Source organism: Mesocricetus auratus, unplaced genomic scaffold (assembly GCF_017639785.1).
Source record: "Mesocricetus auratus isolate SY011 unplaced genomic scaffold, BCM_Maur_2.0 Super-Scaffold_100045, whole genome shotgun sequence".
Lineage (NCBI taxonomy): Eukaryota > Metazoa > Chordata > Mammalia > Rodentia > Cricetidae > Mesocricetus > Mesocricetus auratus.
In genome coordinates, this window is record NW_024429222.1 from 8,483,946 (window position 1) to 8,497,585 (window position 13,640).

A 13,640-nucleotide genomic window follows, 5' to 3' on the forward strand; every position below is an offset into this window, starting at 1 on the left:
GCACCTGGGGGCTTCTTTAGTCATTTATCCCCCCTTAGAACACGGTAAAGAGCCAGTGCATTCATTAGACACTATTCAAGAGTCATTTAACAGCCTTTATGTTGTTAATTTGTTACCCAACCTAGTTGAGGCCCATATTAAGCTGGACTCCAATCCTATATCACCTTTAATGATTCAAGCCCGCTACCTACTCAAACAAAGAACTAATCCCATATTTCTTCAACATCTCAGGAGTCATCAAGGAAGACGAAAGTAAGAGTGTAAAAGAGAGTGTAAGCAGCAGGCAGGGGTCTGTCCTTTAAAGGGGTCCTTTGCATCTGTGTGGTTCTCACAGAACTCTGGGCTGGCCAGAGTGTTGCCTGAGTGCATCTTGCCAGGTAACAGGGCAGGCCAGCGTAATGCCTGAACCTTTCACTGACCCATGTTAATTGGAGGGGTCTTAAACACAAGTATCCACTTGTTCCACTCAAGGACCTTAAAAAGATTGTCCGAACTTGTAAGTCCTGCCAGCCTTTCCTTCAGATACCCCCCTCCAAACTAGTGGAAGCAACCTTCGAGGGCTTCCTGATAATCTTTGGCAAATTGATGTTACTCATTATTCTCCATTTGGAAAGTTAAAGTATATTTTTCTCTAGGTTGATACCTTTTCCCATGCCTGCTGGGGATCGACACGCGCCGGGGGGGGGGAGCTAAACATGCTATTAGCCATAGGCTTCAATGCTTTGCCACCCTTGGATTGCCTGATCAGATAAGGCAGATAATGGCCCATGCTTTGTAAGCAGGGTCTTTATGGACTTCCTTAAGACATAGAGCATCTCACACTCCACAGGCATCCCATACAATCCTCAGGGTCAAGCACTTGTAGAAAGGTATAATCAAGTTCTCAAATCTCAATTACAAAAACAAAATGGGGAATCTATACCCCCACATGATCAATTAAAAAGGTCATTATTCATCCTAAATATTTTAAATTTTTCTAAAGAAGATAAATACCTGTCTCCATTTCAAAAACATTGGTCCTCATCGGTTACCTACAGTTCTATTTGGGTCAAATGGAGGGACCCATTGACAGGGGTCTGGAGAGGACCAGACCCCCTCCTCTCAGCAGGGAGAGAATTTGGATGTGTCTTACCTCAAAATGAAAAAAGACCCATTTGGGTACCAGTGAGAGACCTAAAATTTTTGCCCCAACAAGAGGACAATGACCATCACTTCTCCAGGGAGTGCTCCACCCCTGAGAACTGTGTCTCTGTTCCCCCCCCCCCCCCCAGGAACGAATGAAGATGTGGGTGATGCTGCTCTTCCTGGTATCGACCATGCTCTTCCTGCCCGGTGATGGAGGATTTGGAAATCCACATGACACCAAAGTTATCCTGGCTCGCCTGATGGGGAAACCCTGTGACTGCCAGGGTGGAACATACTCGGTATCTCCCTTTAGTGGATGGGTCATACAACAGGGTACAGGGTACAGGAGGAAAGTTCATGTTCCATTTACCAACCTTACACTTTACTCCCTGAGCACATACCTATACAGCAAATGAAAACATGTGAAAAGAAGGACAGACTCTACTAATTTTCTACCAAAATGGGAGAGCCAATTCTCTCTTCTGCTTCCTAAATTGTGAGCAGAAGTTATCCTCCTTTGCTAAGACATATTTTTGTTCCACTTTTCTTTGGGTACTTACTACTCCACCTCTCATTCTGAATATTGAATTGCATCTGACATTTCCAGTCTAGCCTAACTTTCCCTCTTTTCCTGTGAGTTCTTAGACCATTGTTGAAAAGTAGGTGATGACACTCATTATTATGGGTTCATGGAATATTCCCATCACAACCCATTGTGGGGAATGCACATGTTAAGCTGTAGTAGGAGTCTACAGACAGAAAACAGTTGTCCTCCTGAGAGACTCACAGGTGGAGGAGTCCAGAAGTTACAGATGTGAGATGAAAGAAGGCAGATTTGTTTTGACTGTGAAGTGTGGAAAATGAAACAGATGATGCTGATCTCATGCTGAAACTCTGACAAAGCAGTTTCCAATCAAATAAGGCTTAAAATTCTGGATATTTTAGCTTTAAACATTTTTCTTTAATATCACATTCCAGGTTTTTGGAAGGAGAACAGTGCTCAGACATCCAGTTGAATATTTTAGAATAACTATTCCTTCCCCCCCTGATATGGTCCCTTCTTTTTCTTTCTGTCCTTTCCTCCTGTCTACCATTATGTCTCCTGTTCCACCAATGTAGAACATTATGTGAAGCCCATTTTTGCTTCATCCTGTGCTCCTGTCTGGCTTGGAAAGGGCATCCAAATGCTGGAGAAAGTTTTTTAGAGCATGTCTTTCCCACCTTCTCGTTGTCCCAAAGGGAAAGGAACTGAATGTTTATATGCTTCATTTCATCATGCTTCTATTACTCTGACTTAACATTTCTGGATTGACTACCAACCTACCAACTGGTTGGATGAGCACATTGGATAAATCCTGCCTGAGAGAATGTGTTTGCTATAAATCTGGACAGGGGCCAAGACAACTCTCATCTCACTAATCCAAAGATGGTCTTAAGCACTTCAGTTGGATTATAACAGGCAATGGAGTGATGTGTATAGACAGTGTTTCTGTCCCACCTGGTCCCACAACTGTTTAGCCCCAAGTAAACACAGTGAGGCTTGTATTATTTGCAAACTGTTTGGCCAATGGCTTAGGCTTCTTACTGGCTAGCTCCCTTTAATTAGTACCCCATTTCTACTAAACTATGTGTTGCTACAAGGTTGTGGCTTCTTTGGTAGCTATATAGCATCTCACTGCCAGCTTTTCCCTCTGCCTTCCTCTCCCTAGTATCTTCCTTGTCTCATAACCCTGCCTATACTTCCTGCCTGGCTACTAGGAAATCAGTCTTTTATCCATCAACCAATAAGAGAAACATATATAGAGAACATCCCACATCATCTCCTTTTTAAATAACATAGTAAAATTATATATAACAAAACAGTTATCAAGTAAAAACTATAGTTAACAATATTTAATCCATTAACATTTGGCAAAATTTAAAGAAAATATTCTGTCAACTATCCTATCTTTTTGAGTCTAAAGTTTTCTATGTAAGTTACCTTTTATCATAACTAAGGGAAACCATAACCACAACTATCTGTCTTCAATTCTAAGACCATAGAGTGATAATATATAAACTCTAAAACTGAAAGACACATATCACTGACTGGACAGTCACTCAAAGTTCTCTGTAACGTTGGAGCATCCATCTTCAGTCCATAGGCCACAGTGTGTCTGGAAGACTTCTCAGTGAAACAGGGAATTTTAAACTGTCCAGCTGTATTGGCAGTTTGTCAGTCATTTTTCTCTGTGTCCTGCAGAATGCCTGGTAGATTGTTCCATGAAGCAGGAGCCCTGAAAGACTGTCTCATCTTGTTTTGGCAAGTTCAGCAGTCATTTCTCTGTCAGTCCTGCACATCCAGTTTATACAGTGTACAGTCAAACAATCCAGATAAGAGCAGTTTCTTGCCCAAATGGCCAGTCTTGCCATGTTGAAAGAAAACTCCATAACTAGTTTCTTCCATGCCCATCTTCCTCTCTGATATTTTGGTGTTGCCAGCAGCAGTTGTGTCTCATTGTCATGAAAAACCCTAATAAACCATTTTAAATGCCATATTCTGTAGGTCTTTAAGAGGATTTGTAGTCTACCTATCCATTTGAATGTATTTCTGTATATCCAAAAAACCTAACTAGCATAACTGTAAGTTTTGACTATTATATTTGACTATCTATAATCTGTATTTAATTATACATTTTTAATGAGTTGTATAAATACAATATCTAAACAATAGTAAAAGTCTTCCTACATACTCAAGGGGATCCTGAGAAAACCCAGAAGCCTGGCCAAATCCTGGCTGTAGTAGTCTGAGAGGCTGCATCATTTCAGCTGTCTTGGATGTTGGATCATCTGGGACACAGTTTCAGGAGGTCTAGCTTGATTAAACCATATTAGTCTGAAAGGAATCCACAGCTTTTTAACATTGGTGGAAAAAAAGAGCAGAACTTCTTTTCCAAAGTAGACTGCCATTAGACTTAAAATTTGAAGCCAAGGCATTTTCAAATTATATAAGTTGGATGAATCAAGCAACACTTCCAAGCAAATGTCTTTTAGCAGCTGTTGCTCCCTTCTCAGCAATCAAACAATTCAAAGAAAACACAGTAAAATGTAGTATCCAGACTCTCTGTGTACATTCCATGTTTACACTGGTTCTTTTATTTGTTTATTCACTCATTTATTTATTTTTTTGTTTGTGTGAGTCAGGGTTTCTCTGTGTATTTTGGCTGCCCTTGAACTCTCTCTCAGGTTGACCTTGAAATCACAGAGATCTGCTCTCCTCTGTCTCCCAAGTGCTGGGAATAAAGGTGTGTGTCACCACACCCAGCTCCTCTATTTCTTTTTTAAGGACTTTCTGTATTCTTTTTCTGTTCTTTCCCAAGCCTAGGTATCTTTTTAAACACACTGTAAAACATTTAGAGGTTTTTCTTCATCTGAATTTCTTAACTGTGTATTTCTTTTTCTGACCACATGAGTCATCTGGATGACTAAGATTAAATCAGTTTTTGGCCCAGCTCTATTCCTTGGATTTCTGAGAGTTTAGGCTTCATGGTGGAGTTTCTAGGTTCATGTCACCACCAAGAAGCATGATGCTGCTGACTGCTCATTAACAACATTTAATTGTTTGGTAGTGGGACCTCTTAAAAGAGCCCTGAGTTTTTTGCTGCCAATGTGGAGTCAGGAAGCCTCTTAGGTTTTTGCTGTTAATGCCGAGTCAGGAAGCCTCTCTTAAAGGAGCCAAAGCCTCTACTTTCCTGTAGCAAACAGAGTCCACATGGAAAAATACTACTACCAAGAAGCCATGCTTGCCTCTGATCTTTCGTGTTTAGAATCCCTTTTTAAGCTTTTTATGTGTCTGGATGCCGTATTGTAGATGCTGTTTCTGTCCCTCAGCTGTTTACCTCCAAATAAACACACAGAGGCTTATATTAATTAGAAACTGTTTGACCAATGGCTTGGACATCTTACTGGCTATCTCTCTTCATTATTAACCCATTTCTATTAAACTATGTATTGCCATTAGGCTGTGGGTTACCCTTAATCCGGCATGCTACTCCTTTGGCAGCCACATGGCATCCCCCCTGCGGGCTTCTCCCTCTGACTTACCTCCCCCAAATTCTCCTCATCTTGTAACCCTCCCTTACTTCCTCCCTGACTACTAGACAATCAGTCTTTTATTCATCACCCAATTGAGAAACATATATACCGAAGGACATCCCCCATCAGATGGGCTCATAGTTCATAAGGATGGACTACATGATACTATAATTCCTATGCTCAGAAATAATCAAGCATCAGGAATGACATGTGGTTTAGCCTCATTACTACCAAATATACATTGCTGATTTAAACTGAATTATAGAAACTTGGCTTAGTGAGCAACATTTCTCATCTTTACCCTTGGAAGGCTTAGGCAGGAGGATTGCAACAAATCCAAGGACATTCTAAGCCAAAAAGGAAGCACCTGGCTAGCCAAAGTTACATAGCTGCACCCTATCTTATACCCAACAACAACAAAACAATAACAACAAGAACAAATACCAACTCCTTGGTCCAAAGCAGTAAATAGTTTGTGTTCTGTAAAAAAATATGAAATGACATAGAGAAAAGACAGAAAAACCTGTAAATCAAGCACACTGTATCAGTTCTCAACCAACACGGGAATATCAGTTCTCAACCAACATTGGAAGTTCCAAGATGAAGACAAACACAGTAGTGAAGCAGGCTCTGACATCTTCTACCTCAGCAGTGGCTGTTGTGTAAGTTCAGTCCTTAAGCTTCTGTATGAGCATAGTCATAATGATGATGACTACGGAAAGTGTTTACTGGCATTTAATATGTAGCAGACTCGGTGCTAAGTGCTTTGGATACACATTGCCTTTAATCGTGGTAATAAATCTATGAGAATTAGTGTTTGAGTCTTTTTTACTGTGAAAACTTTTTTTTAATGTATTCTTTTTGCATTCCAATCCCGGTCCCCCATCCCTTCTCTCCTACTCCCTCTAATCCCCACCCTTCCAACTGCTCAATGGAGTGGGTAAGATACCCCTAGGAAGTCTACTAAGTCTGTCCAATCATCCTGTTGACTCAGGAACAAGGCATCCCTTCACCCCCACACCCAAGTATCTAGGCTGGGCAAGGTATTTCTCCATATAGAATAGGTTCCACTAAGTCAGTTCAAGCTTCTCTGGGGTTATGGATTGTAGACTGGGTATCTTTTGTTTATGTCTGGTATCCACGTATGAGTGAGTACATACTGTTTGTCCTTGTGGTTTTGGGTTACCTCATTTAGGATTTTTTTCTAGTTCTGTCCATTTGCTTGTGAATTTTAGGACGTCTTTGTTGTTTGAGCCTTACAAGGTGAAAAGGAAAAATTTACCAAAGGAACAATTAGTTTCACAAAGACACATTACATGAATACAGTCTTGACAACAACTTCACTGTCACTGGAGTAATCAAATTCATAAATATAATCTTTTAATATCCTTTACTTGTGCAGAAACATTCACAGGGAGATATCCAGCTGGAGAATTTCTTCCCATGAAATAGTCAGACCTTAAGGTTTTTTTGTTTCTCAAAATGGCTTTTATGCCAGCCTTCCTGACATGACTTCCTAGGAGATTCCTATAAATTCAGAATGTCAGACTTCCATCCAAAGACACCAGCCATGCATTAGAACAAAATCTCCAGGTGGCTCATGTGCACATTAGTGTTTAGAAGTGCCATCTTCAGTGTGAAGTAGTGTGTCTGAATTGCAAACAGATTCTAAAGCAGTAGTTTTCAACCTAACACTGTGACCCATTCATACAGTTCCCCATTTTGTGGTGCCTCAACCATAAAATTATTTCATTGCTTTTTCAAAATTATAATTTTCCTACTGTCATGAATTGTAATGTAAATACCTAGAAACAGCTGACTTGAACAAGGGGGAGTTCATGGACCCCAGACTGATGGCTGAGAGGCTAGCATGCGACTTATCCAGATCACCCCCTAAGTTTGGGTGTCAGTGAGGAGGCCTTGGCAATCTGTCGTGTAGGGTAATAGATCATTATTTATCCCTGGCAAATGTATGTACTTTCTTTTTCTGAAGATACAGCAGTGCCAAGACTCATAATTCAGCCCTCTATCTGCAGTTTAGTTGGAGGCTCAGGCTTCAATTCTTTTCTGATAGTTCAGTCTCTTCTGCCAGATTGAATTTGTTACCTACAAAATGGAATAAACTCCAACAGCTCCATGGGTGATATGAATTCCAGTTAGATTTGAAGCCATCTCATGAAATGTGACTCTGTCAATCATACTGTGTCTCTGCCTCTATTCTCGCTCTACACAGACTGACCCATCCTTCTGACCGGTCAGTTATCACAACATTGCACAAGACTAAGCATGGCACTTCTCTACCTCAAAGGATCCCTGCTGGTCAAGGACTGTGTCCACTAGCTCAGCATGATGCAGGAGGTCTCTCTAATTGGCTCTGACCTTCCTATCCAGCTTCTGCATTGAACATTATGGAACATCACTGTATATTGCTTCTTTAGTCACATGCACCTACAGTCAGGGCAGCCAAGACCTGATTCCTAGACCCAGAGGGTTTAGTGGTGAGTTCTATCCCACTGTTTCCTTAGAGTCAGAAAATAACAGCCTAATCTCCTGTGCAGGAAACAGAATGAAATCTTTGGGCTGGAGCTCAGCTGTAGAGTGATTAGCTGGAAGGCACTAAACCCTGGGTCTCATCTCCAGCAGTGCAGGAAAATAGGTGTGGGGCAACTGCCTATAATCTCTGCATTCAGCGGGTAGAAACAGCCATCAACAGTTCAAGGTCATCCTCATCTACACTGTAGATTGGAAGCCAGTTTATATTACATTGTCCCAAATAAACTAAAATAATTAGCAGAATTCAAGGCCAACATGCTTTACATGATATTCGTCCAAAATAGCAAAGATTTCCTCTTACTTAGTATTTTGGTGTAAAACAGAACATTGCTAAAAAATTTAAACAAACAATTCTAAAAATATCCACCCACTGGATAGACATGAGTTCTGCATATGTCTAAAAATTTTAAGGTATTTTTTACCTCCTAGCATATGTTAGATTTGAGTGGACCTTTGTAAATATATTTGCAGTCACCCAGAATAAAATCGTTCTTTTCCCTAGAATGCTGCTTTCTTTCAAATTAGAACACCAACTGCTTGCTCTTCAACCCTCAATCTCAGTAACAGGGGATAGGGTTCAGGGATTTCTTCATCTACGAAGTCATTGGCTACTTCTTCATTAATTCAAACTAGCCATTAATTATTTTAGTCCTATTATTCTATGATTTCTTACTGTCCTAGTTGACTGATGCACATAGTCCAGTTTTTCTTCCTTCCATCTCCCCATAGCCCTATATTTGGATGAGCAAATTTTCCCTGCAGCCTATCCACACTGCCTGTAATGACTTAAATATTCAATGTATGGTGAGATTCTTTAGGACAGGCACCTAATCCTAACTCCCTCCCTCTCAGAATGTTTTTGGTCAGCAGTAAAAACTAATGTTCATCTCTGACTATAGCAGTTAATGCTAAGATTATAAAAGTCTCTATGAACTTGAAATGTTTAAGTGGAAACATTTTGCATTACATATGGCATTGCCTTATCATTTTAATAAACTAGGTCCAGAGCTTTAGAGAAATATTTTGAGAGGAGCCAAGAAGGGCCCTAATGGTTACCCAGAGCTGTATGAAAGCCATCATCATCCTAAGTGTGACTGATTCCTATCATTATTCTTATCAGATTCCCATTCATCTGTAGTGACCAGTCCCCCACTTTAGCAGCCAGTATAGTCTAACATGTGCTTGCACGGCCTTACTGCTCCTGTCCTGGTCACTTAGAGGTCAGATGCCCTCCTCGTAGCAAGGAACCAATCAGAAGTTAGCTGGTGGGGCTGTGCTTTACAACTCTGGATGTGCTTTACGGACAAGTGCACAACAGTGAGGTACAGAACAGAGCAACCCCCCAGGGCCTATGGGCCATAACAACCAGTTGTCCAATCAACACAGTGCAGGTCATCCAAACTTATAAGCACACCAATCCTGAGACTGTTTCATACTGCTAGACTCTCTCCTTATGCTGGTCTTTAAGATCCCTGCCTCGAGGTTGCTTGGGGTCTTTTCTCCAGCCATCCCCCATGGTGGTGGGGTGAAGGGCCCAAGCTAATGGGGTTAGCTCATTAAACATTTGCAATAAAAGACTCTGCTTTTGCATCAAAATGGGCCTCTTGGTAATTTTGGGGTTCAGAATTTGGGCACAACAATCCTTGTGTCTGAGCTGGGTCTAGGAAGGAGACAGTGATGGAGTTCGAGTTTTCCTCCCTGACACAATTATGCAGCTTCATTGTCCCTTGATTTTTAACAAGCAGGTCACCCATCATTCAATATTCAGGTTTCCTCTTGGGGTACAACACCTCAATTTGTTATTTATTTATTTTTCCATTTATTTCTTTATATTTTTGGTATTTTGAGATTGTGATTCCCTGTGTATCTTTTAAAACCAATCCTGGAACTTGTGGTGTAGACCAAGGTGATCTCAAACTCACAGAGATTCACCTGTCTCTGCTTCCTGAGTGCTGGGTTTAAAGGTGTGCACCACCATCACCCACCAGTATATACCTTGGAATCTATCAGGGTTACTTACACTCAACTCTGGAGTTCACCCATTGGAAAAGATACCAGCTAAACCCACATGGCATGCTGGAGGAAGGCCTGTCCCCAGGTTGTAGGGGTCTCCAGATGTAGGCCACAGTGTTGAGCCCTAGTGCGACAAGGCACTGTGAGTACCACCCAGGGCACCACAAGGGGCATCCATCTCCAGCATAGTGGGCACCAGGGCAATGGTAGAGAGGTATTCAGCCCACAAAAGGTCTTCACCTTGCCTTGTTCCTCTTGGCCAGGAGCAGACATTCTTCATGAGATGCTAGCAGATGTCCAGCTCAGGAGAAGGACTCAGCAATCTTCAGGTAGGGGCATTGTTCTAGATGCGCATTTTGTCATGGCTGCCCACACTCAGCAACAGAAAAACAAATATGACACTGCCAGATTCTAGAGACTCCACACCAGCAAAACTCCAACATTCCAATGCGAACGAAGGAGACGAGAACGACCTTAAAACCACTTTCATGAAAATGATAGAGGCCCTAAAAGAGGATATAGGAAAATCCCTCAAAGAAATGGAAGAAAAAACAAACCAAAAAAATGCAAGAAATGGTAGAAAAAACAAAGCAAAAAATGCAAGAATTGGAAGAAGAAACATACCAAAAAAGGCAGGAAATGGAAGAAGAAACAAAGCAAAAATTGCAAGAAATGGTAGAAAAAACAAAGCAAAAAATGAAAGAAATGGAAGAAGAAACAAACCAAAAAAGGCAGGAAATGGAAGAAGAAACAAAGCAAAAATGCAAGAAATGGAACAAAAAGCAAACCAAAAAATGCAAGAAATGGAAGAAAGAACAAACCAAAAAATTCATAAAAGGCAACAAATGGATGAAAAGATAAACCGAAAATTGCAAGAAGCATTGCAAACACTGCAAGTGTTGAAAACTGAAATAGAGACAATAAAAAAACACAATCTGAAGAAAGGCAGAAAATAGAAAAGCTGGGCAAACAGTCAGGTACTACCAATACAAGCATTACCAACAGAATAGAAGAGATGGAAGAGAGAATCTCAAGTGCTGAAGATACACTAGGAGAAATGGATTCATCAACCAAAGAAAACCTTAAGTCCAACAAATCCTTAACACAAAACATCCAGGAAATATGGGACACCATGAAAAGACCAAACCTAAGAATAATAGGTATAGAAGAAGGAGAAGAAATCCACCTCAAAGGGCCAGAAGACATATTCAACAAAATCATAGAAGAAAACTTTCCCAACCTTAAGGAAGACATGCCAATGAAGGTACAAGAAGCCTACAGAACACCAAATAGAGTGGACCACAAAAAATATCCCCTCGCCACATAATAATCAAGACCCCAAACATACAGAATAAAGAAAGAATACTAAGAGCAGCTAAGGAAAAAGGTCAAGTAACATATAAAGGTAGACCTATCAGAATTACACCTGACTTCTCCATGGAAACTCTGAAAGCCAGAAGGTCCTGGATAGATATTCTTACCTACACTAAGAGACCATGGATGCCAGCCCAGACTACTATACCCGGCAAAGCTCTCAATCACTATAGATGGAGAAAACAAGATATTCCATGACAAAACTAGATTCAAGCAATACGTATCCACTAACCCAACCCTACATAAAATTTTGGAAGGAAAACTCCAACCCAAGGAAGCTAACTGCAACCAGAAAAACATAGGCATTAGAGAATCCCCCTCTACCAACAGTCAAAAGAACAAAGGGGTGAAATTCCACACATAATTCCACCAACAACAACCATTGCAAATCGAAGAAGGATGAGCAATCAATGGTCATTAATATCCCTCAATATTAATGGCCTTAACTCACCCATAAAAAGACACAGACTAGCAGAATGGATTTGAAGACAGAACCCTTCCTTCTGCTGCATACAAGAAACACACCTCACCCTCAAAGACAGACATTACCTGAGAGTTAAAGGTTGGGAAAAAATTTTCAATCAAATGGACCCAAGAAACAAGCAGGGGTAGCAATCCTAATATCTAACAAACTAGACTTTAAAATAAAATCAAACAAAAGAGATGAAGGAGGTCATTACATACTCATCACAGGTGAAACCCACCAAGATGAAGTGTCTATCCTGAACATCTATGCCCCAAATACAAAGGTATCCACATTCGTAACAGAAACATTATTAGAACTTAAATCTCATCTAAAGCCTCACACAGTTATAGTGGGAGATTTCAACACACCACTCTCACCACTAGACAGGAATACCAGACAGAAACTCAACAAAGAAGCAAAGGGTCTAATAGAAGTAATGACCCAACTGGGATTAACAGATATCTATAGAACATTTCATCCACATAAAAAAGAATATACCTTCTTCTCAGCACCACATGGAACCTTCTCAAAAATCGACCACATACTTGGCAATATATCACACCTCAGCAGCTACAAAAAATTGGAATAACTCCATGCATCTTATCAGACCACCATGCTTTAAAATTAGAATTCAACAACAACACAAATTTCAGAAACCTACAAACTCATGGAAATTGAATAATGCTCAACTGCACCATCCCTGGGTCAACGAGGAAATAAAAAAGAAATTAAAGACTTCCTCGAATTCAATGAAAATGAAGACACAACATACCCAAACCTATGGGACACTTTGAAAGCAGTGCTACGGGGGAAGTTCATAGCACTAAGTGCTCACATGAAGAAACAGGAGAACAGTTATACCAGAGAATTAACATTACAGCTGAAAGCTCTAGAACACAAAGAAGCAAACTCCCCCAGGAGGAGTAGATGCCAGGAAATAATCAAATTGAGGGCTGAAATCAATAAAGTAGAAACTAGGAAAACAATACAAAGAATCAATGCAACGAAGAGTTGGTTCTTTGAGAAAATCAACAAGATAGACAAACCTTTGTCCAAACTTACCAAACAGCAGAGAGTGAACATGCAAATTAACAAAATCAGAAATGAAAAGGGAGACACAACTACAGACTCTGAAGAAATCCAGAGAATCATTAGTTCATACTTTGAAAACCTGTACTCCACAAAATTCGAAAATTTGAAGGAAATGGATGACTTCCTGGATATCTATCACTTGCCAAAACTAAATTAAGAACAGATAAGCAATTTAAGTAGACCTATAATCCCTATGGAAATAGAAGCAGTCATCAAAAGTCTCCCAACCAAAAAAAGTCCAGGTCCAGATGGCCTCAGTGCAGAATTCTACCAGAAATTCAAAGAACAGCTTATACCAATTCTTCTCAAAGTATTCCACACAATAGAAGCAGAAGGGTCTTTGCCAAACTCTTTCTATGAGGCTTCAATAACCTTGATCCCCAAGCCACACAAAGATATAACTAAGAAAGAGAACTTCAGACCAATATCCCTCATGAACTTTGGTGCAAAAATACTCAATAAAATAGTGGCAAATGGGATCCAAGAACACATCAAAACAATCATTCACCACGATCAAGTAGGTTTCATCCCAGGAATGCAGGGATGGTTCAACATAAGAAAATCCATCAATGTAATCCACCATATAAACAAGCTGAAAAACAAAAATCACATGATCATCTCACTAGATGCAGAAAAAGCGTTTGACAAAATCCAACACCCCTTCATGATAAAGGTCTTGGAGAGATCTGGGATAACAGAGACATACTTAATCATAATAAAAGCTATATACAGTAAACCAACAGCCATCATCAAACTAAATGGAAAGAAACTCAACGCAATTCCGCTAAAATCAGGAACAAAACAAGGCTGTCCACTCTCCCCACACCTTTTCAACATGGTACTTGAAGTTCTAGCTATTGCCATACGACAACAAAGGGGGATCAAGGGGATACAAATTGGGAAGGAAGAGGTCAATCTTTCACTGTTTGCAGACGATATGATA